We start from the raw sequence: 24,980 nt of genomic DNA, 5'->3' as shown, positions 1-24,980 counted from the left end.
TTTGTATGTAAGGGTGAGAATTTTGAATTTAATTCTGCTGTGAATGGGGAGCCAATGAAGGGACTCACAGAGAGGTGCAGCAGATACAGTTCGACGGGAAAGGTGGATCAGCCTGGCAGAGGCATTTAGGATGGATTGAAGGGGGGAGAGGCGGGAAAGAGGAAGGCCAGCGAGTAGGTTGTTGCAGTAGTCAAGTCGGGAGATAACAAGGGAGTGGATTATTTGCTTTGTTGTGTCAGCGCTCAGAAAAGGGCGAATTTTAGAAATATTGCGTAGATGATTGCGGCAGGATGTAGAAAGCAATTGGATATGGGGGATGAAGGATAAGTTTGAGTCAAGTGTGACTCCGAGGCAGCGGACTTGGGGTGATGGGGAAATGGTGATGCCGTCAACAGGGATAGAGAAGTCAGAAGTCGGCGTAGAGCTTGAGGGGGGATAAGAAGGAGCTCAGTCTTGGACATGTTAATCTTTAGGTGGTGAGATGCCATCCAGGAAGAAATACCAGATAAGTAGTTTCTGACATGAGAGAGGACAGAGGGAGAGAGAGCAGGGGTGGAAAGGTAGATCTGGGTGTCATCAGCATAGAGGTGATATTTGAAACCATAACTATTGATAAGTTTACCTAGCGAAGAAGTATAGATGGAGAAGAGTAGAGGACCCAGAACAGATCCTTGAGGTACTCCAACAGACAGAGGCATAGGAGAGGAGGAGTCGCCGGCAAGTGACACAGAAAAAGATCTGTGAGAAAGATAGGAGTGAATCCACGAAAGAGCAGTGTCACAGAGGCCAAAAGAGCTAAGGGTCTGTAGGAGGAGGGGGTGGTCAACTGTGTCAAAGGCAGCTGAGAGGTCAAGTAAGATGAGTATAGAGTAGTAGCCAATATTTTTAGCAGAGAGAAGATCGTTTGTGACCTTGGTAAGGGCAGTCTCAGTTGAGTGTTTTGGGTGGAATCCGGATTGCAGTGGGTCAAGCAAGGAGTTGGCGGACAGGAAGTGGGTTAGGTGATTGTAAACTAATTTTTCAAGGAGTTTTGATGTTAGTGGAAGCAGTGATATGGGGCGGTAGCTTTCAGGAGAATTAGGGTTGAGGGAGGGTTTTTTGAGTATGGGAGTGACTTTTGCGTGTTTGAAAGAAGATGGGAATGAGCCGGTAGAGAGAGATAGGTTGAAGATGTGGGTAAGAGCAGGAGTGAGGGTGGAAGATAGGGAGGGAATTAGATGGGAAGGGATAGGGTCGAGTGGGCAGGTAGTGAGGCGTGAGGAAGATAGTAAGGAAGAAACTTCATTCTCAGTGGTTGGATGGAAGTTACAGAGAGTGGCAGAGGGAGTAATTGGGCCTGTTGTTGGAGTATTGCAGGTTGGTGTTGGGATGTTGCTTCGGATAGTATGTGTTTTGTTTAAAAAGTAGTCAGCCAGGTCTTGAGCACTAAAGACAGGCGGTGGTGGTGGAGCAGGTGGGTAGAGGATAGAGTTAAAGGTGGAGAAGAGTCGTTTAGGGTTTGAGGAAAGAGTAGATATGAGAGAAGAGAAGTAAGTTTGTTTGGCTAAGTGAAGGGCGGAAGTGTATGAACGAAGAATAAACTTATAGTGTATGAAATCAGGTTCAGAGTGAGTTTTCCTCCAGACACGCTCAGCAGTACGGGAGCATTTTTGCAAATAGCGTGTTTGCTGAGCATGCCAGGGCTGTAACTGATGGCGTGGTGTTTTGCGCATCTGGGGAGGGGCAAGTGTGTCTAACGCAGAGGAGAGAGTTTTGTAATAGTGGGCTGTAGCGAGATTAGGGCAGGTTATAGTGGAGGTGTGAGGGAGGAGATTTTGAATAATTTTTGAAAATTGGAGCGGATCCACAGCATGTGTATTTCTACAGGTGCGGGGGCGGGATGGAGAAGTGGGTTTAGCTGTTGCATTAATATTATAGGTGACCAAGTGATGGTCTGAAATGGGAAAAGGGCGACAGGTGGTGTCAGATATAGAGCAGAGGTAGGAAAATACCAGGTCGATGGAGTGTCCATCACGGTGAGTCGGGAATGGGGTGGATTGTGAGAGACCGAAGGAGGATGTGAGTGAAAGAAGTTTAGAGGCAGCAGGGGCAGATGGGTTGTCAATGGGAATGTTGAAGTCCCCAAGAATTAGGGTTGGTATATTTGAAGAGAGAAAGTGAGGAAGCCAGGCAGCGAAGTTGTCAAAGAATTGTGAGGTTGGTCCAGGAGGGCGATAGACGACTGCCACTTTTAGGGATAGGGGGGAGAACAGACGAATACAGTGGACTTCAAAGGAGAAGAAGGAAAGAGATGGGATTGGAGGTAGGTATTGATAAGTGCAGGAGGGGGAGAGCAGGATGCCATAATAATGGATAATAAAGGGATTATCTATCTTATTAAACAATACAAATTCTGATGTAGACTGTCCCTTTAAAGAACCTTATTTGATTGCTTTTTTGCATGCTTTGTTACATTTCTTATAAATATGGTATGTTGAGTCTTTACTATTTTCTTTGAATAATTTAAATGCCCTACGTGTTTTCCTAATTTCTCTTAACACATTGGCTTTGTTTTATTTCCTTTACTTTTATAACCATATGGTATTTGATGATATGTATATTTTTTTTAACAACATTTTAAATGTTATCCATTTATCCTCTGTATTTATTAGCTATTACTCTGTCCAAAATTTGTTATTTAATGATTTCCTTAAAACGTTGAATTTTGCTTTCTTAAAATTTAAAGTCTTAGTTAGACCTTTAAGACACTGCTTATGAAAAGAGATTTCAAATGTGACCATGCTATAATTACTGTTACCCAAATGTTCTTTGACTTCAATGTTTGATATTATATCTGTATAATCAAACAAGTCCAATATAGCTTTACTCCTAGTTGGCTCCTCTATTAATTGTGACAAAAAGTTATCCCTGAGAACATTTAAAAATCTATCCTCATTAGCTGAATTACTAGTTTCATTGGCCAAGTTTATATCAGGGCAGTTAAAATATTCCATAATTACAGCACTGTTATTAGCAGCCCTACCTATTTGCATTAGTAGTTGTTTCCAAGAAATATTTTTTTAGGATTTTCCCCCATGCTTTACTTCAACCCACAGGGCCTCTACATTGTCAACTGTATCATCATAAATGTGCTACTACTTGGTGCGCTTTCCTCAATACTGTCTAATGTGACATTTCTTAAGTCATCCCTTCCTTGAGATATTATAGGAGTGACATATTCACAGACTGATCTCTCTGTCCTATTGTGTTCTAACTGATCCGCCCCCCCTTTGCCTAGTTTAAAATATTCTCTAAATGTGCTACCATCCTTTCCCCCCACACACCTGCATCATGTCATGCAGGTGCAATCCATCCTTACTGTACAAATTGTACCAAGTGAAAAGTCAGCCCAGTGCTCTAAAAAGTAAAACCCCTCATTTTACACCATGTTTTTAACCATGAATTAACTGACGATAGCTCCTTCTGCCTTACTGAGTTAGCACATGGCACTGGTAATATCTGTGAAAATATTACTTTGGAGGCCCTTGCCTTAAGCTTGCTACCTAACTCCCTGAAGTCATTTTTTAGGACTCTCCATCTTCTACTGATTCCTTCATTAGTACCAAATATGTACCATGACTGCAGGATCAGACCCACATCCCTCTAACAATCTATCAATACGCTTCACAATATGCCTAACATGAGCCCCTGGAAGACAACAAACTGTTCTATTTAAAGGGTCTGGATGACAAATTACCCTATCAACCTTATTAATAATAGAGTCTCCTACCACCAACATCTGACTCAGGCCCTGACTTGTATACCCCTCTTCCATGGCTGAAGGACTGTTAACTATAGTATGTCCCGCTACCATGTCTGAAGGTCTGCCCACCATAGTATGCTCCTCTTCCACGACTAAAGACTGTTCACTATACTAGGTAAAACAGCCCTCTCTGACACTGCTACCCCTGAACTGATATCCCCAACATCTTCACTTAATCTGGCAAATCTGTTGGGGTGTACCAGCTTAGAACTGGCCTGTTTCTTCTGCTTACCTTTACTTCACCCTCTAACTGTGACCCAGCTACATTCTGGAATCTCCTCATCTGAATCCTCCCCATTCCCACTACTAGAACCATTAACAACCAGCTCAGTCCTATCCATTTCCCTTTCAATTGTCTGAATTTCATGCAGTATTGCAATTCGTTCCTCCAGAACTCCAATACGAGTTTCTAAAGAGACAATATGCTCACACTTGCCACAGACATATAATCCCTAAAGTGGCTGCTCCAGTGATGCAAACATATGGCAAGCTGTACACTGAATGAGATTCTCACACATTCTTACTAAAAGGTTTAACTTAAAAATGTAAAATAATTATATTTCGCCTGGTTACGCCAAACCCTTATTTGCCTAACTCCCTTGTTTAGATAACTCCTTTAAACAGAAAATCTTACTTTAAAGGGACAGTCTAGGCCAAAATAAACTTTCATGATTCAGATAGAGCATGTCATTTTAAACAATTTTCCAATTTACTTTTATCACCAATTTTGCTTTGTTCTCTTGGTATTCTTAGTTGAAAGCTTAACCTAGGAGGTTCATATGCTAATTTCTTAGACCTTGAAGCCCACCTCTTTCAGATTGCATTTTAACAGTTTTTCACCACTAGAGGGTGTTAGTTCACGTATTTCATATAGATAACACTGTGCTCATGCATGAGAAGTTATCTGGGAGCAGGGACTGATGCAAGATAATCACAGAGGTTAAAAGTATATTATTATAAATGTGTTAGTTATGCAAAACTGGGAAATGGGTAATAAAGGGATTATCTATCTTTTAAAACAATAACATTTCTGGTGTAGACTGTCCCTTTAACAGATAATCAATGCAGCAGACCCTCACAAAGCAGGCTCCAAGAGTTACTACTTTAAATTTATAGTCTAGGTAGGCCTACACAGGTGAATAATCCCTCCCCTAATTAGACACATAGGAAACAAAAAAAAAAAAAAGAAGAAGAAGGTTAAAAACAAGCTTAAATAAAACAGTTTTTTTTTTTTTAATGCACCCCTTACACAGCAAACAATTTAAAAGTTCCCTTGTTTAGCTAACTCTACTTAAACAGAAAATCTTACTTTAACAGATAATCAATGCAGCAGACCCTCTCAGAGCAGGCTCCAAGAGTTACTACTTTAAATTTATAGTCTAGGTAGGCCCAAACAGGTGAAAATAAGCATTTCACACAAATAAAAACAGTTATTTTTTTTTTCAAATTATTTTTATTGAGAGAGAAAAATGATGCATACACATGACAATCAAGAATGGATACATCAGTTAAAACAAAACCATATAAGTTGGTATAATACATCCCATTCAGTTATCGACAGTAAACCGAAAATTGAGCAGTTACGCTCATACTTGATGTTTTCTCTTCCCTGTTTTTCAGATTTTAAATATTAAACTAACTCTAAAAAACAAACAAAAACATCAACTAACTGCAATTAAACAAAAGTCAAACTTGGCATTATTCAATTGTTTTCCATCTTAATTTCTTGAACTGTGTTCGCGTTCACAAAAGTGCACCTTTCTCGATGAGACCCAGGAGACGAGGAGAAAAAAAAAGAGAAGGAGAAAATAATGAGAGTGTAGGGGCGATAGGGTTAAGGTAGGGACATTAGATTCACAAAGGGCATAAGGGAAGCTATTGATGAGAAAATATGTGAGACCATTCTCCTCTTAGGTAATCTTCTAGGAATATGGTCGTATCTCTGAATGGTAAACGTATCTGCCTTTGAATTTCCAATTCAAATGCTGCGCCACTTTCGTAGAAAAGTTACGCTCATACTTGATGTTTTCTCTTCCCTGTTTTTCAGATTTTAAATATTAAACTAACTCTAAAAAACAAACAAAAAAATCAACTAACTGCAATTAAACAAAAGTCAAACTTGGCATTATTCAATTGTTTTCCATCTTAATTTCTTGAACTGTGTTCGCGTTCACAAAAGTGCACCTTTCTCGATGAGACCCAGGAGACGAGGAGAAAAAAAAAGAGAAGGAGAAAATAATGAGAGTGTAGGGGCGATAGGGTTAAGGTAGGGACATTAGATTCACAAAGGGCATAAGGGAAGCTATTGATGAGAAAATATGTGAGACCATTCTCCTCTTAGGTAATCTTCTAGGAATATGGTCGTATCTCTGAATGGTAAACGTATCTGCCTTTGAATTTCCAATTCAAATGCTGCGCCACTTTCGTAGAAAAGTTACGCTCATACTTGATGTTTTCTCTTCCCTGTTTTTCAGATTTTAAATATTAAACTAACTCTAAAAAACAAACAAAAAAATCAACTAACTGCAATTAAACAAAAGTCAAACTTGGCATTATTCAATTGTTTTCCATCTTAATTTCTTGAACTGTGTTCGCGTTCACAAAAGTGCACCTTTCTCGATGAGACCCAGGACATAAGGGAAGCTATTGATGAGAAAATATGTGAGACCATTCTCCTCTTAGGTAATCTTCTAGGAATATGGTCGTATCTCTGAATGGTAAACGTATCTGCCTTTGAATTTCCAATTCAAATGCTGCGCCACTTTCGTAGAAAGAGATTTAATCTATTTGTACATATACTCTCATATCTAATTGTTCAGTGAACATTTGTAATTTTAACATGTTTGTGAAACAAGTGAAAGGGGGTATTGATCCATAGTTTAAGTATACACTTCCTAGCTATTAATATCACCAGGCTCAACACAGAGTCAAATTGTCTAAATTGTGGTTCCCATTGCATAAATAGGATAGTGTCTGGCTGTAGTATGATTGGAATATTTAGCTTTTTTTAAAACCAATATTGAATCTTACCCAAATATTGATGTATTATTGGCACAGCCACATGTAGTGTAATACGTTTGGGGACTCTAGAGAGCATTTCACACATTTATTGTTTCATTAAGAGGCCTACTAAGCCATATTCATTGGTGTCAAATCTACCCATTTTATATAAGACTTGCGTAAGGCAAAACAGTAACCCATTCCAAAAGTCTGTATTGTCTTTGACCAATGCCCCCACACAATGACGAGCTTGATGGTATGCGTCGAAATGAGTGTTAGGTAGATTATATTCCTTTTGCAAAGAAGCAAATGTTTTAACAGAATGGGTAAGCGGTTCTAGTAGAGAGTCAATGGTGTTCAAGCTCCATTTCTTCCATTGTGCAAAGGGTCGCATATCTAGCCCTGCTGGAAAATCTGGGTTTTTGCCTATTGGTAAATATGTAGATGAGTGGCAAGATTTTTTTTAAAATGAATGTGCTTGTTGCCATGCTTTTAGTGCCATGCTTGTTGCCATGCTTTTAGTGGATCTTTATATAGTAAATCTAAACCTAGAGCCCTAACACATTTTTTAAATGGGGTAAGTTAGTGATATATTACCTAAAACTGCCTGTTCTAGATGGAGCCTACAAAAATGATGTGTGCCTACTTGTCAATCAACAACCAGGCTAATTAATGCATCCCAATTATAAAATGTAAAGTCTGAGAGAGCTAAGCCCCTGTTTAAATAGTTCATACTCAGCCTGTCTGTGGCTATACATGGTTTTCCCACCTTCCAGATAAAATAACACGCTGCTGAATTCAGCATTTTTATATCAGCTTTAGTTAGTAATAAATGTAACATAAGAAGTGGATACAATAAACACAGCAACACTACCATTTTAAGAAGTCTTCCCGACAACGACAGTGGAAGGGATTTCCAATTTCTCATCGGTTCCTGGAGCTTGGAGCAGAGGGGTTTTACATTGTTAGCGTATAATTCATTAGGATTGGCTGAAATTTGTATACCAAGATAAGGGATATGCAAAATTTGATCTTTCATCTCTAACCACAGGATTTCAGATTTTTGCATGTTTACTTTGTAGCCCGAAAAGGAGAGAAAATCTTGCATTACTTCCATAATGGGTGTTTTATGCAGTTGTGGGTCCTGTACAAATAAGAGCATATAATCTGCATATAATGCAAGATGTTGGGGATCTCCAGCAATGTCAATACCCAGGAATGTCTGCCTTAGTTTCATTGCTAAAGGCTCCAGAGCCAGATTAAATATCAGGGGGGAAGGAGTGGCAGTTGGCAGCCCTGCCTGGTACCTCTCTGTAATTGCACCATGGAAGAGAACATATTATTGATACAGATATTAGCTATTGGGACATGGTATAGATTTCTTATAAATGACAGAAAAATTAGTAGTTAAAGGCCTTCTCTGCATCCAAGGACAACAGGAAGGCCTCCGTTACCCCCTGCTTCCCCATTGGTCTGCTTCTTGTTTCAAAAGTATTGAACTATTTAGTTGAAATATTTTTTTATTGAGTACAAATCATAATGACAGAGAAGTAAGAAACATTTCCAAACATTAACACTTAGTAAGTCCCCCAGCGTTGGGTATTCTGAATCAACAAATTTTTGGTCTTGAATAGTCCCATATGCAGCGAGAGGGAGAGATTTCAGAAACATCTCCAACATCTATCGCTTGATATTCCCCCCCAACATAGGTCCCAAGCAGAAAATAGTCTCTTTGTGATCTTGGTGGGTCCTTTATGTGGAGTAGTGTCCTATTGGTTCAACTGATTATAACTCATTTTACAGAAAAAGAAAAAAAGAATTTTCAATATAATATCAATAACATTGTCCATGTAAGAATCATCTTGTAAGTATATAGTAGCTGGATATATAAAGTAAAAGGGAAAGAAAGAGAAAAAAAAGAATCTTTCCCAGAAAAAAACAGTACTTAACAATATTGGCCGCTGTGTTCCCAGTCCACTAGTTCACATTTATGTATTATCTCAAATACCTCTTTCCCCTTATCTACCCAGAGCCCTCAATAATTCCAAACCTAATTGTTGTCGTAATTAACCCCCTCCATTATCCAATAGAACCATATTTTGCCATAAGCATCCGTGGTGTTTTGTAAGTGGGCCACTGTCTCATACATTGCACATGTGTGTTTAATTTTAAGGATAATCTCTGACCACTCTGGGGCCCCTGTCTTCCAATATTTAGCGATGGAGGTCCTAACAATAGTGTATATAATCCTAAGGAATGTATTGATATGTGCATTATAAGTCTTGTTTCTGACGTGCAGTAAAGCTTGAGGGGCCGTTACTCTTACCTGATCTCCCAATAGTCTGGTCAGAAGGTCTGACACTCGATCCCAAATCATCTTAACCCTGGGACAGTCCCACCACATGTGCATGTAGGTTCCCTTGTCTTTACATCCCCTATAACAGGTGTTTGATCTTTCTATAGCTGAGTGTGCTGTCCTCTCTGGTGTCAGGTACCACCGGAACGTTGATTTAATACTGTTTTCCCTTAAATCTGCGCTTAATAAACCTCTACTGGCCTCATTCGCGTTTGATTCCCATTCTTCCTCCGAGATGTCTAGTTCTAGATCTGCCTCCCACCTATTAATAATAGAAGATTTGCCTTTGATTTTGGATGACTGGATAGCTAGGTACATGTTGGATATTGCTTGTTTGGGCCTAATCCCTGCACTACATTGCTTCTCAAGTGTTGTGGTCTGGGTTCTAGGTCCCTTTTGAATGTAATTACGAACCGCAGACAATGACTGCAGGTACAGGAACCAATGCAGTGGAAGCGGGTGTATTTTTTCCTGCAACTGAGTAAAAGTGAGTGGGGATCCTCTATGTAGGAAGTCAGCCACTCTGTAAAGGCCTTTGTTTTCCCACTTGTCAAGGATGGTACAGCTATCCTTCGGTATAATGTATTTTAGTGGTCGTATGCTAGTGTTTGCTGGGATCAATTTGTCTATAGTAGTTGATCTATTCCATTGCTGGTGTGCTAGTATTAGGGCTCGTGGTTTGTATCCCCCCCCAGCCCCTCCCAAGTCCTTCCTCCATAGGACATCCTCTGGTAAAGTAAGTCCTCCCATTGAGGCTTCCAAAGTGGGCCACACTATATCACTACTCCGTCTCCCAAGAATTGAGTTTTGCGCTAGTCTAGAAGCTTGGTAATAATCCCATAAGTTAGGGAATCCCACTCCCCCAACCTTCTGTGTCGTGTAAGAATTTGACAGGGAATCCTAGCATGTCTGTTACCCCGAAGATAAGAAAGGAGCGTTGCCTGCAAGGTATCTAAGTCCTTTTTATGAACTTTAATCGGCAGTGTCCTGAAAAGATACAGCAACCTAGGTAAAAGTGTCATCTTATACGCAGACAGTTTCCCATACCATGAAAAGTTATATTGTTGCATTTAACAATCTCTTTTCTTATATTTTTAAAAAGTGCTAAGTAGTTAATTTGGTATAGTTAAGTATTTAATAGTAATAGTTAATGTATTGCGTACATTAATCCCATCTGATCCTCTTGGATTAAATGTGGGAGTACATACTTCAATCTTTTTGCTCAGAGTTTAGTTAAAATCTTGTAGCCCGAGTTCAGTAAAGATATCGGCCTATATGATTTAGGAAGAAGATTATCCTACCCTGCTTTGGGTATCAAAGCAATGTATGCTGCTGAGAAAGAAGATGTAGGAATACTCTCCCCATGAAAATATCCTGAGAATTAATCCGTAAACCCATCAGATCCCGCAGCTATCTGTAGTATTTACCACTAGTACGTAATAGGGTTTGTGATGTTTGATAAGCAAGTATAGCATCGTATTCTTTTTTAACCGATGAGTATTTTTAATAGAGTTGTCTGGTGGTGCGAAATAGAAGATAAGCTTCTGCCAGACTATCCCTTAGTTGTTCTAGTCTTTCAGTGACCTTTTTTTTTTTTTCCACGAGCTAAATAAGCAATAATATTTCCTGTAAGTACTACTTTAACAGTGTTCCAGAATAGCTCCTATGTCTCTAGATGTTGTGCATTAGTGGAGTGGAAATCATTCCAGCACTCAGCCAGATGACTTTGAAATTCTTGTGAGGTTGCTAGATATTTTTGAAATCTAAAGGTCTGTCTATTACTGATCGGGGTGTCCATCTCTATAAATAGTGCTATTGGGGCATGGTCAGGGTCAATTACTTCTCCAATCTTAGCGTCAATGTTTTGGGGTATCAAAGAGTTTGAGATTAAAAACAGATCAATATGTGACATAGTGGGGGAGGAACGTGAAATGCACATGTAATCTTTGCCATATGGATTTAATTGTTGCCATATGTCTACAACATCCAAGGATGTGGTCAGTCTCTGAAAGGTTTCCAGTTTGTCCTGTATTTTAGGGGATTTTTTTGTGTCAGTCCACGTAATTCTCTAAGTCTATCGCAGTGTGGGTTAAGAGTCAGGTTAAAATCTCTCCCTAGGGCAATGTATGTATCTAGGAACCGTGTCAGCATGGCTATTATGGTTTCCCAAAATTCTCTGTCTTTTTGGTTAGGGGCATAGATGTTACAAAAAGTGTATACTCTACCTGCAGTTTCCATTTATACTATTATGTATCTTCCTTCTGTGTCTTTGATTACAGTCATGCTTTCCACAATTAGCTTTTTGACAAATAGTATAGCCACTCCTTTACTGGCACTTTTATATGATGTAAATTCAACCCTTCCCTCCCAGTCTTTTTTTAACTTTTCATGTTCCAGGTCAGACAAATGCGTTTCTTGCAGAAACACAATGTCTGCTCTTTTTCCTCAATTGAGTAAGGATTGCCTTTCTTTTAATGGGGGAATGATGTTGCCTCCCGTTTGCCAATGCGATGTGGGGGTGGTTGTTGCATTTTGTGAGTCAGGCCTGGAAGTGGGTCTCCTTTGCTGGTAAGGTTGTTCTTTTGTCTTTATTACTGCACACAGTAGCTTTTAGTTCAGTCAGAATTTGGGAGTCAATGGAGAAATCTTTAGTGATAGATAAAGCCATTGTGTGCGATCAATAGTGTTTATAAGCATTGCTAAGTTACAGTAGATTTTTACAATGTGGCGGCGATACTCCTGCCACAAAGCCAAACGGCTTATTTTCTTGCTTCTTGGTGGCCAAGGGATGGTATACCTTGATCCCAAAGAGTTCCCGGGCACAGATATTGCCAAGGGATGAAAGGATGGCGAGATATATAGCCACTTTAACTCCAAGCTGAACGGAGCTTCAGGAATCCATGGCCATCTTGGATCACCGCCTACCGGAAGTCTATATTGGGGTGTTGTTGTTTTTTTTTTTTTAAAAAACAGGGTATTAGAATAGGAATAATATTTATTATTTTGGATAATTTCATTTGTTATTTTTTGTAATGGGATTTTTTTTTATTTTTAGGCATTTTTTATTTTTCATGGGCCGAAAATGAGCTGAATACCCTTTTCGGGGCAATGGGTAGATTAGGTTTATGTTTATTTTGTGAGTTTGAGGGGTGGGAGTTTGTAATGTTAGGGGCTGTTTGTTTTTATTTTTTTGCAAATAAACTGTTAACTTTAGGGCAATGCCCTACAAAAAAGGCCCCTTTAAGGGTCTACAAAAGGCCCTTTTAAGGGCCCTTGGTAGTTTATTATAGATTAGTTTTTTTTTTTATTTTGGCGTGCTTTTTTTGTTTTTTTTTTAAACAGGGCATTAGAATAGGGATCATTTTTATTGTTTTGGATAATTTTGTTTGTTATATTTTGTAATTGTAGTTTTAATTTTTTTGTAATGTTAGGTTTTTTATTTTTGTAATGTTAGGTTTTATTAGTGTAAGCTTAGGTTTTATTTTTATTTCACAGGTAAGTTTGTATTTATTTTAACTAGGTAGTTAGTAAATAGTTATATTGTAGCTAGCTTAGGTTTTATTTTTGTTTCACAGGTAAGTTTGTATTTATTTTTAAATAGGTAGTTAGCTAATAATTGTAACTCTAATTTAGGTCTATTTTAATTATGTTAAAGTTAGGTGGTGTTAGGTTTAGGAGTTAATATAGTTTAATTTAGGTTGTTGCAATGTGGGGGCGGCGGTTTAGGGGTTAATAGGATTAGTTAGTGTCAGCGATGTCGGGAAACTGCGGTTTAGGGGTTAATAGGTTTAGTTAGTGTTGGCGATGTTTGGGAATGGCGGTTTAGGGGTTAATAGGTTTAGTTAGTGTCGGCGATGTTTGGGAACTGCGGTATAGGGGTTAATAGGTTTAGTTAGTGTTGGCGATGTTTGGGAATGGCGGTTTAGGGGTTAATAGGTTTATTTAGTTTTGGCAATGTTGGGGAACTGCGGTTTAGGGGTTGATAGGTTTAGTTAGTGTTGGCGATGTTTGGGAACAGCAGTTTAGGGGTTAATATGTTTATTTAGTGTCGCTGATGTCGGGGAACTGCGGTTTAGGGGTTAATAGTTTTAGTTAGTGATGGCGATATTTGGGAATGGCAGTTTAGGGGTTAATAGGTTTATTTAGTATTTCGTTAGTGTCGGCAATGATGGGGAACGGCGGTTTAGGGGTTAATGGCTTTATTTAGTGTTTAGTTAGTGTCGGCAATGACGGGGAACCACGGTTTAGGGGTTAATAGCTTTATTTAGTGTTGGCGATGTGGGGGGGGTGCGGTTTTGTGGTTAATAGGTTTAGGTAGTGTTGGCGATGTGGGGGGACGGCGGTTTAGGGCTTGATAGATCTGAAAAAAACTAACGTATCTGAAAAAACAATTTAACTTAAAACAACTAATTTGCCGATTTTTTTTTTTTTTTTAAATTTAACTAAACTAATTTGCTGAAACAAAATTATTTATTTAACTCATGAAAACAAAACTAAAGGAATTTGTTAGCATTGCACATGTCTAAGTGAAACTATTAGTGGTGCCAAGTCAGGCAGTAATCAGACTGATAACTTTAGAGAGGTTAAAAAATGCTTTACAGTTTAATGGGATATGAAAACCAAACATTTTCTTTTGTGATTCAGACAAAGCATACAATTTTTGAAAAATGTCCAATTTACTTTTATTATCAAATTTACTTCATACCCATGGGTCGCTTTCTAAGCATACATCCCTGTTTTTTAACAAAAGACACCAAGAGAATGAAGAAAATTTGATAATAGAAGTAAATTAGAAAGTTGTTAAAATCGCATGCTCTATATGAATCATGAAAGAAAAATGTTGGGTTTCATATCCCTTTAAGCAATGGTAAAATCCAGTAAAAGAAGAAATCCATAACGACAGTGAAAGTGTGATTTACAATCAAATATTAAAATAAAAAACTAAAGCACCCCATTTTCTGGGATCCTGAAACGACTTTTCCAGCAAATCCCTTTAGCTGCACAGGATATCTCATACCCAATACACATGTATTCCTATACATATATAAATGTAGGCCCTGTCCACTGTATACAGCCTTTTCAATAGCGATAAACAGAGCTTTAATTCATCAATATCCTGTGTGTTAATAGGCCTCTACAATGTCTCCCGTGGCCATTTCAGAGTGTTTTGCACATGTGCAAGGTAAGACTGTTTCCAAATGGCCAGGACTTAGTTGTAAAGATGTGGAAAATGATTTTTCAAGGACTTATGAAATGCCTAGAGGTGTCAAAAGTGGTCTCGAAAAAGTGTTGAAAGTGACTTGAAAATAGATTGTGATCAGGAAGAACTTTTTGTCCCCATAGGAGAAATAGGGCTATTATTGAGGATGGGAGACAAAAATATACTATTGTGATCGCATTGAAACAAAAAGTAGCCCTTTTGGCCAGAAAAAGAGGCCACGGATAATAGGAATGTGACTGAGGCCTATTAAGTGATATTTTGCAAATGGATACATCTGGAGTATTACAATCACAATCCTTTAGAAAAGTTATGGTGACATTTATAGATAAATCATTTGATAAGCTTCTCTACTGGATTGTGATCAACCCCTATCTTTTGGAGATCAAGGACCAAAAAAAAATCAACTGAAAAAAAAACAATTAATGTCAAATCTAAAAATAGAAAATCCTCCAACATGTTCCACATGCACCCTGTTCCTGCTCTATCTAAATCATGAAAGAAAAATGTTGGGGTTCATATCCCTTTTATTATGTTAACATCCAGTAAAAGTAAAATGCTCAAAAACCTTCAAGAAGTCTTATATTAAATCTGGTAAGGACAAATTACACCAATAAAATACATTTAGAACTTGTATCTACTTTGAGGTAGATTACAAGTTGCGCACTATTGTTTCTGTGGGTCGTGATAAACAATATGGTGCCAGTGCTAACTTACGCTTATATTGCAAGTTGAAAATAAACATGTTTGTTCATCCACAAAATTTGATAGTGCATCAGGTTTGTACAAGCAGAGACCTAGGTTTACATTTATCAAGCAGCGGATGCTCCTTTACTCGTACGCCACCGCTGAGGTGGCGGACTGCAATAATCCTGATCAGATACGATCTGTATGATTGACACCCCCAGCTAGCAGCCGATTGGACACGAATGTGCAGGAGGCAGCATTTCTTGTGAAATGCTTGTGCATTGAAAAATGCTGACAGCGTATGCTGTCGGCATTTAGCAATGTCGGGCGGACATGATTCGCTACAATGAATCATGTCCTCCTGATATTTGATAAATCGGCCCCTAGTGTAAGGTGCAAGAGTTAATTTTAATGTATTTGGTGCAATTTTTTTTTTAAGTGTTACACTCATATATACACTGAAGAAAATATTTATATAAATATTAATTTAAAATAAAAATGAGTGTGTATATATATATATACAGTATATATACCCTACTGGAAACTTCCAACTCCAGATTTGTATATAAATTAGGGACCTGCTAAAGAATCATTTAAGAATGTAATAGTTTTACATAATTTAGCAGATGGTTGGAGGTTGAGTAATTCTCAAGATAAAAACTACAAACATTCATATTATAGTTAGCTGACATAGCAGCCCTTATATCCACGATCCATCTAGGATAGGGCCCATAAAATGTCCAGTTTATCTACTGTCTTAAAGCAAAACTCTTTATTTAGCTTTTTTCTTATAATATTATTAAAACTTGCATTAAAAAGTCTGTAAACCTCGAAGTTTCATTTACTGCAAACAGTTCTTATTAATACATAACATGATAGAAGGAAATGTTTTTTTTTATTATATACAGTATATATATTTATCTATATGATAATCGTATTGTTCTGAAATAATAAATATCTTTGTTAGGGAACTGATAAAAAAATCTAAATATGATCAAATTCAGAAATTCCAAGCAGTGTTGAAACAGAATCATCTAGAGAACCAATCAACACTGGAGATCTTAAAACATTATAGAAATAGTGAGGAATCTAAAGAGCCGTATGCAACATTTATATCATCACCTCGGATTATATGAATGTCAGAAAAATAAGAAGAAAGCTTAGAAAAAGAACTATAGTGTTTTTCATTCCTTAGATAATGATACGCAAGCTGATAAGTCAGGAATGTATGTTCTCCAACAAAATTATTTTTATAGAAAATGAAAATAAAAACATATTTACACAATATATATTAGATTGAGATGAGAGCACAGGTCCACATAAAAATTCACATAAATAATAAACAAAATAACACTGCTTAAAAAATCCTTGCAACAAATGGTTGTTTTCCATACAAAGACAAATTCATTACAAAGGCACTAAAGGCTTGTCTGAACAAGATCCATCTTCAAACATAACTCACAGTAATGAGGAGATACTGTATCCATGATGACAATTTCATGGATGCTTTAAAAACAGATGTAAAAATACATGAAAATATGCCTGACTTGACAACATTGAGCAATCCTTTACCAAACTGTGCAAGCATCAGCCAGTGTTTCAATAAAGAACTTACCTTGATTATATATATTAATAAAGGTTTTAACTATGTATTTACTATAAATATTTCACATTCCAATGTTCTGCACATAGCAGAATATATTCTATATATTTATACATAGATATTCCTATATTTATCTGTATATAGCTATAACTATATATAATCATGTATGTATGTATGTATATATATATATATATATATATATATATATATATATATATATTGTACCAAAATGTCATCAGATATATGTAGAAATATGTATTTATGAATAAATAGAACATTAGAATGGGAGATGTTCATATTTTCATGTTGGTTTAGTGCAAATGTGATTGTTTTTGTGTGAGAGTAGGGTGGGTTTTTTCCACTTTTTTTCTCCATTGACGTCTATGGGGGAATACATGAACGAGCACACATTATTCTAACTTCAGATTTTTGCGCTAGTCGGGTTACAATGAGAGTGAAAACAGTTTACTTTAAACTCATAATATGAGCGCAACACGATCAGCGCAAAAATCTTATCTCTAGCGCAATTAACACTCGAGTGGAAGCTCGTAATTTAGCCCTAAGTTAGGAAAAAGAATTATTACCGATAATACTATTTTGAATATTTGGGAAATACTAATGATAAGATAGAGAATAGAACTTTCTAAAGGAAAACAAAAATCTCACACTGACAATAACACAAGATAACTATACGCCAGGTTGTATAAAAATCTATAAAATCACATTTTTAAAAAATTCAAATCTTATTTTTTTAATAAAATGCTTTTTGAAGAAAATATAGCTAAAGATAATTTTCTATTTAAGATTAGGGATGGGCGAATATGCTAAAAGTGTAATTAATTTTGGTAGAACGAATGTTCCTGTGGACATACGTTTTGGACAATCGAATGTTGATAAGAATGAAAATCCATTAAAAATTAATAATCGAATGTTACTTTCATTTTCCGATGTTCATAATGAAATTGAATATCCACATTCAAAATTTCGAATGTAACATTCGATTTAACAAATACTATTCAGAAGGTCAATAGTTCATGTGGTAGGGAATTTAGTAAATTTATACATAATAGATACAAATATATCAATTTGAATGTTTCTATTTCAAATATTGCAGAATTCGAAAATTACATTTAAAGAGAGCATTAGAAATACGTACTAATATAAATATATAGATTTGAATTTTCAAATTCGAATATTGCATAATTCAAATTGAATTATTAGAAAAATTCAAATATAGGGGCCTATTTATGAAATGTCTGTCTAGCATGATACGATCAGCGGATCATGTCCGACAGACTTCGCTGAATGCGGAGAGCAATACGCTCTCTGCATTCAGCATTGCACCATCAACTCTAGTGAACTGCTGGTGCAATGCCGCCCCCTGCAGATTTGCGGCTAGTCGGCCGCTAGCAGGGGGTGTCAATCATCCCGATCGTATTCGATCGGGTTGATTTCACGCGATCTCTGTCAGCCTCCTCAGAGCAGGCGGTCAGGTTATGGAGCTGCTTCATAACTGGTGTTTCTGGCGAGTCTGAAGGCTAAATGGGCCCCTGAATATTATATTTAAAGAATTATAAATACTATTACATAAAACTAATGTTAAGTTACATTATAATCCAATGGTTATTCATCCTGAAATAAGAATTTATTTGCAATTATGTAGTATGAAGCTGTTTATGGCTGTAATGTTTCATTTTAGCATTCCCATTAATCCCTTCACAATGTCATGCTCTTCTAGAGGTTTCTGTAAGATTATTTTGGGCATTTTTCTGTCTAGAAGATATTATCACATATTCTTGGTTTTGTACTTCTCAAAACTGTGAATTTGTGTCTGCAAAATAACATGCATTTTCTTAAATTTTTGTATACAATAAAAACAGAGTTGAGAAATAGACCTTGAAGGGTCATAAACCCATAATTCTTTCATAATTTAGATTGAGAGAGAATTTTATGAATTTTGCTTCATTCTCTTAGTATTTTTTGTTGAAGGAGAGCAATGCCCTACTGGGAGCTAGCTGAACACATTGGGTGTGATAATGACAAGAAGCTAGCTCACAGTAGTGCATTTCTCCTGAGCCTACCTAGGAATGCTTTTCAACAATGGATACCAGGAAAACAAAGCACATTGAATAATAGAAGTACATTGGAAAGCTGTTTAAAACTGAATGTTCGGTCTGAATCATGAAAGTTTAATTTTAAATTGTTATTTTTATGGTAATGATTATTTTCTTCCTAACAATAAAGTACAGCTGAAAAGTTGATCAAATATGAATGATTAAAGGAATATAAAACCGAAAAATGTTATTTTGTGATGCAGACAGAGCATACCATGTTTTCAAAAGTTTCCAATTTACGTCTATAACCTAACTAGGCATCTGGAGCACTACACGGCAGGTAATAGTGCCGCCATCTTGGGCTCTTGCAAATGGATAACATTCTTGCAAAACTGCTGCCATATAGTGCTCCAGAAATGGGATGGCTCCTTAGCATACACACCTGCTTTTCAACAAACAAAATAAAGAGAATGAAAATTATTATAGAAGTAAATTAGAAAGTTGTTTAAAATTGCATGCTCTATCTCAATCACGAAAGAAAAAAATTGGGTTTCATATCCCTTTAACCTATCAAACTCAAGGGAGTTCACCTCCCAATAATTTCATTTGTTTCAATGATCTATCTATGCATTTCTAATGGTAGATAACCAAATCAGTAATTGTCTGTTATAACTGGAAACATAATCTGAAAACTTATTTTTCTAAAAAGAGAAACCTTTATATAGAAAACTATAGCCACGATCCGATATACGGCGCAGGTTTCGGCGCAAGCATGGAAACCTGTGCCGCCCGTTGTTTCAGCTCGCAACTCGAGCTATCTTATATACGACGCCGTCAGATGCTAAAGTGCCGTAAGTCTGACAAACCAGCGATGTCCAGAAAGCTGCGTAAGTACAAATTTCTGGAGTCGCCAGTGACTTACGGCACTTTAGAAACTGCCGCAGCATAAAAAAACTAAGTTATAAAATAACCCGTAACTGTCTAACACGCCTCCCAAACATAGCCCGACACGTATACCCCTCTATCCGCAATCCCCCCTCTCACTCCTAATAATAAATATATTAGCCCCTATACCGCCGCTCCCGGAACCCCCCGCCGCCAGCTACATTATCCATATTACCCCATAATCTGATCCCCCTACACCGCCGCTAGCTACATTAAATGTTTTACCCCCTAATGTGAGCCCCCTACACCGCCGACACCTATTTAAAAAATATTAACCCCTAATATGATCCCCCTACACCGCCGCCACCTATTTAAACTATATGATCCCCCTACACCGTCGCCACCTATTTAAACTATATTACCCCCTTTAAGGACAGTTTTTTGAGCAGAGGTCTCCTCAAAATTTGAAAGGAATGAATATCAAGGGATGCTGCATACACAGTTGGTACATTTAGACTTTGCCGATTGAAAATGTGAAGATTTATAGGGCTCTAAAAGATCCTTCATGTAGTAGATATTATATGACAGAAAATAAATATTACAATGAAGATTCCAATTTATAGGCAGCCATTTTAGACAATGCAAATTTGCAAGTATTCTGCACCATCTGGTCCAAAGATGTTTATGAAAAAGACTTATAAGTGCACTGTGGACCACATTACGAGTGGCGCGCTAACTGTTTCACACGCGTGATATCGGGTTTATCGCAGCTGTTTGCGCACGTCGGAAGGATTGCTTGTATTAGAACTTGAAAGTAAATACAAAGGTGTGAGCGCAATTGCAATTTATGCTAAAATGATTACAACTTCAGAGCTCTGGTTAACTGTTAAGCAAAACAAAAAAAACCTCTAATAAAGCACATCAAAAATATATTTAAAAGTACAGTTACACTCATAATAACACTATCTGATAAAAAAAAAAAATATTGCACATAAAAGTTATAAGGGCTCAAAGATATGAGGTCTCAGATGTTAGAAAAAAAAGGCAGGCAAATGGGTTTTTAAATAGATTCATATATATAAATAAAAAGAGAGAAGTGCTCAACCTGGGAACGAACAAAAGCATAATAGCTTGTTCTATGGCTAGTTACCACCCAAGAAGCAGCCTCTTTTTGCTGTTTCTCTCGTTCAGAGAAGGAGTGCCTGGTATTTTCGGGGCTGGACTGTACTGTGAAGTCAGGATTAGACTGATATTCTTCAGGAAAGTTCTCTGTGAAAGGCACATGTTGAGCAAAAAAGGTTGCTTCTTGGGTGGTAATTAGCCATAGAACAAGCTATTATGCTATTGTTCATTCCCAGGTTGAGCGCTTCTCTGTTTTTATTTTTGGAAATTATGACACTTAGGGAAGTCTCCCTAAGTGTTATGCAGGAATCCAGACGTGGACCCATTGCTCAGTGTGCCTAGAGGGATATGGCTGCACCTCACTGACGAGGCCCACAATAGGCCAAAACGTACGTCTGGGGTTTTGCTGTTTCTCTCGTTCAGAGAGGGATTGCCTGGCATTTCAGGGCTGGACTGCACTGTGAAGTCAGGATCAGACAGATATGCTTCAGGAAAGTTCTTCTCTGTGAAAGGCACATGTTTAGCAAAAAGAGGCTGCTTCTTGGGTGGTAACTAACCATAGAACAAGCTATTTTGCTATTGTTTGTTCCCAAGTTAAGCGCTTCTCTGTTTTTATTTATGCAAATTATGACACTTAGGGAAGTCTCCCTAAGTGTGATGCAGGAATCCAGACTTGGACCCATTGCTCAGTGTGCCTAGAGGGATATGGCTGCACCTCACTGACAAGGCCCACAATAGGCCAAAACGTACGTCTAGGGTTTTGCTGTTTCTCTCGTTCAGAGAGAGATTGCCTGGCACTTCAGGGCTGGACTGTACTGTGAAGTCAGGATCAGACAGATATACTTCAGGAAAGTTCTTCTCTGTGAAAGGCACATGTTGAGCAAAAAGAGGCTGCTTCTTGGGTGGTAACTAGCCATAGAACAAGCTATTATGCTATTGTCTGTTCCCAGGTTGAGCACTTCTCTCTTTTTATTTATGCAAATTATGACACTTAGGGAAAACTCCCTAAGTGTGATGCAGGAATCCAGACGTGGACCCATTGCTCAGTGTGGCTAGAGGGATATGGCTGCACCTCATTGACGAGGCCCACACTAGGCCGGAACATATATATGGGGTTTTGCTGTTTCTCTCGTTCAGAGAGGGATTGCCTGGTATTTCGGGGCTGGACTGTACTGTGAAGTCAGGATCAGACTGATATGTTTCAGGAAAGTTCTTCTCTGTGAAAGGCACATGTTGAGCAAAAAGAGGCTGCTTCTTGGGTGGTAACTAGCCATAGAACAAGCTATTATGCTATTGTTCGTTCCCAGGTTGAGCGCTTCTCTCTTTTTATTTAAGATTCATATATATATATCTGTATACAGTATATCTGTATATATCTAAATATAGGTTTTGCGTGTGACTAGATTTTTTCCCACTTTTTGTGCTCCATTGACGTCTATGGGGAAATAGTCTTCTGCACCACTTGATGTCTAATTTTTATCTTTTTTTGGTCAATGTCCTTCCCAGTGATCCTCATCCACAGACACCCAGAAAAATAGTTGTATGTATAGATCTATCCAAGTACCTTGACTGCAATCAACAATTAAAGATAATGAGCATTGCAGCAGTGTAATGTCAACATTATTACTAATTATTAATACACTATTAAGCGGATGCTGCAATCTACCCCCGTAGTTTCAGGTTCCCCTGAAACATAAGTTAAGAAGCAGCAGTCTTAATACCTCTGAGGTGGCGGACAGCAATCATCATGATTGACACCCCCTGCCGCAGGGGGAGGTATTGCACAATCATTTCACACATGTGTGTATGCTGTTGGCATTTATCGATGTCAGCACATGACAAATCAGCCCCTATAAAGCAAATTCATTAAAGAGCAAAGAAAAAATGATAAATACAGATAAATACAGCTAGCATTCTTCAAGCTCAAAATAATTCTATATATTTCTTTTTCTTTTAAACAGGTGATGAGGGTCCACAACACATTACTCCTGGGAAATTACCTTCCCTGCCACCTGGAGGAGGCAACGATTCCCGAACCCCAAAAACTCTATATAACCCCTCCCACCTCACACATAGCTCAGTCTTTTCTTTGCCTTAATTGAAGAATGAAGATATGAATGTGATTCTTCAGAGAGTGTGGTTTTTCAGTGTATTTTGAGGACCATTTTCCCCTCAGTGCATTGCTTGTCAGCGGGATGTATAGGGGTATGGTTTATGATTCTTTATTCACCTTATAGGAATTTCTTCCTTAACTCTTCACAATCGGTCACAGGGACTTGTCTTTTGCCTCCTTTTATGGATCTACAATATACTCCTATTCAGTTACCTCTGCTGATATATTTCAGTACTGGTTTGACTGTCTGCTACTTGGATGGTGGACGAGTGTCTATTGGTAAGAATGATTTATTTTGATATATTTTACTTTATATATGCCCCTGGAACAGAATTCATTTTCACTATCTTCCTTGTAGGTTTTTTTGCACGCAATGTTTTTTTTGGGGTGCCTAGTTTTGATTTTCGCACGTCGGCCTTCAGGTTTTTGCACAATGGATTTACATATGTCGTGTTAGCACACACACGTCATAGTTTTCTATTAGAGGTATTAGTCACACTTTGGCTAGTTACTCATGTCCTGTTATCGCACACTCTAGTCGGTTATGTACACGTCGAGTTTTTGGAGCGCAAATGTCCTTATAGTTGACAGTTGCTTTCACAAGCGTCCCTCAATTGAAATGTTAAAAGTCTCCAGCTTTTTTTTTCTTTTTGCAGTTTGGCTTAGTCACAGTATCACTGTAAATAAAAGCTGTTTAAGCTGTTTAGGAAGGGGGTACGTTTTTATATTCCTTAGAGCTTAAAGGGGTTTTAGTGCTTAATGCATTATTTAATGCTATAATGGAGCCACCTGATTCTGTCCCTATATATCTCTCAGAGTCCCCTAATCACCTTTCTACCATTAAGTGTGATTATTGTAAAAAAGCTTCTTCTCCAGCTCATTTATATGTCTCGTGGTTTTTTGGTTTTTTTACAACAAATTTTTATTGAGGTATTGTACGAACATAATATAACAAGAAAGGAAACAGAGTTTATCCAGTTACATAGGGTCATGACAGACGGCTATACACAGCTGATCTAAGGTACATGTCTCAGTAGGGTGCAGAACCAAAATTATGTTTTTATAAGTCATTTCAAAGGTACTAATATCTATAAGTGAAATCTGAGTTTGCGATCTATAGGGGAGGAGAAGCATCCCTAGATTTATAATGCAGCTATATATGAGTTTAGTACACACCTACATATATGAATATGTTATTGGGGGGGAAGGGAGAGTCAGCGGTCCAGAGCCGCTCTAGATTGGGAGTGAGGAGGGGGGGGAGACGGTTGAGACAGTGTGGTTGCTTATCATAGGTGAGAGTAGTTTAGTTGAAACCATATGAGATTATTATAAGTTCGAGAACACCCTTAATCCTTTTAGCAACATAATGAATTTATATCCGGGCTTATATACACTTGGACTTCCAACAAAAACAAAACAAAACAACCTGTAATGATTTTGCAACAACACTCCAACAGCATGAGGCAATAACTAGCATAGCAGGAGCATGGGGGCATATTAGATGCTGGACTGAGATTGTGAGTTAATAGTAGACATGTTAAAATGGGATTGTTGTGGGTATTAAGTTTCTGGAAGGTTGTTAACCTAGAGAAAACAAAACATCAGACACTGATTTTGAATAGAAATTCAAATAACATGTGGCAGTAACTAGCATAACATGAACATAGGAATATGTTATATGCGGGTCTGACCTTGTGGCTATTAGGTTTCTGAGGGTTCTCGTTACCACAAATAAACATCATATAGTAATTGTGCAGAGGTACTCAGATAGCATGATGCAATATCTAGCCTATCAAGAACATGGAGGCATGTTATTTAGATTAAAAAAAAAAACCTTCTAACGATGCTCCTAACGCTTGTATTTCACACGCGGAATCCTGCCCGCGTTAGACAGTCTCCCATAGAGATCAATGGAAATGTAAACACACGCTTTTTTCATCTAACACTCGATCTCGCGAGAAATACGCACAGCTCGGTCATATGGCGCATACCACATCATGCACAACAATAACACGCCGCAAATGTCACAACAACAATCACTAAACAAAGCACATAAGCATTACACATTCAGAAGCGGGGGGAATTTTATTTAAATAAAATACAGGGAATACGCATATACTTTAAGATGCGGGAATACGCA

Source organism: Bombina bombina, chromosome 5 (assembly GCF_027579735.1).
Source record: "Bombina bombina isolate aBomBom1 chromosome 5, aBomBom1.pri, whole genome shotgun sequence".
Lineage (NCBI taxonomy): Eukaryota > Metazoa > Chordata > Amphibia > Anura > Bombinatoridae > Bombina > Bombina bombina.
This window is presented reverse-complemented; position numbering follows the sequence as displayed.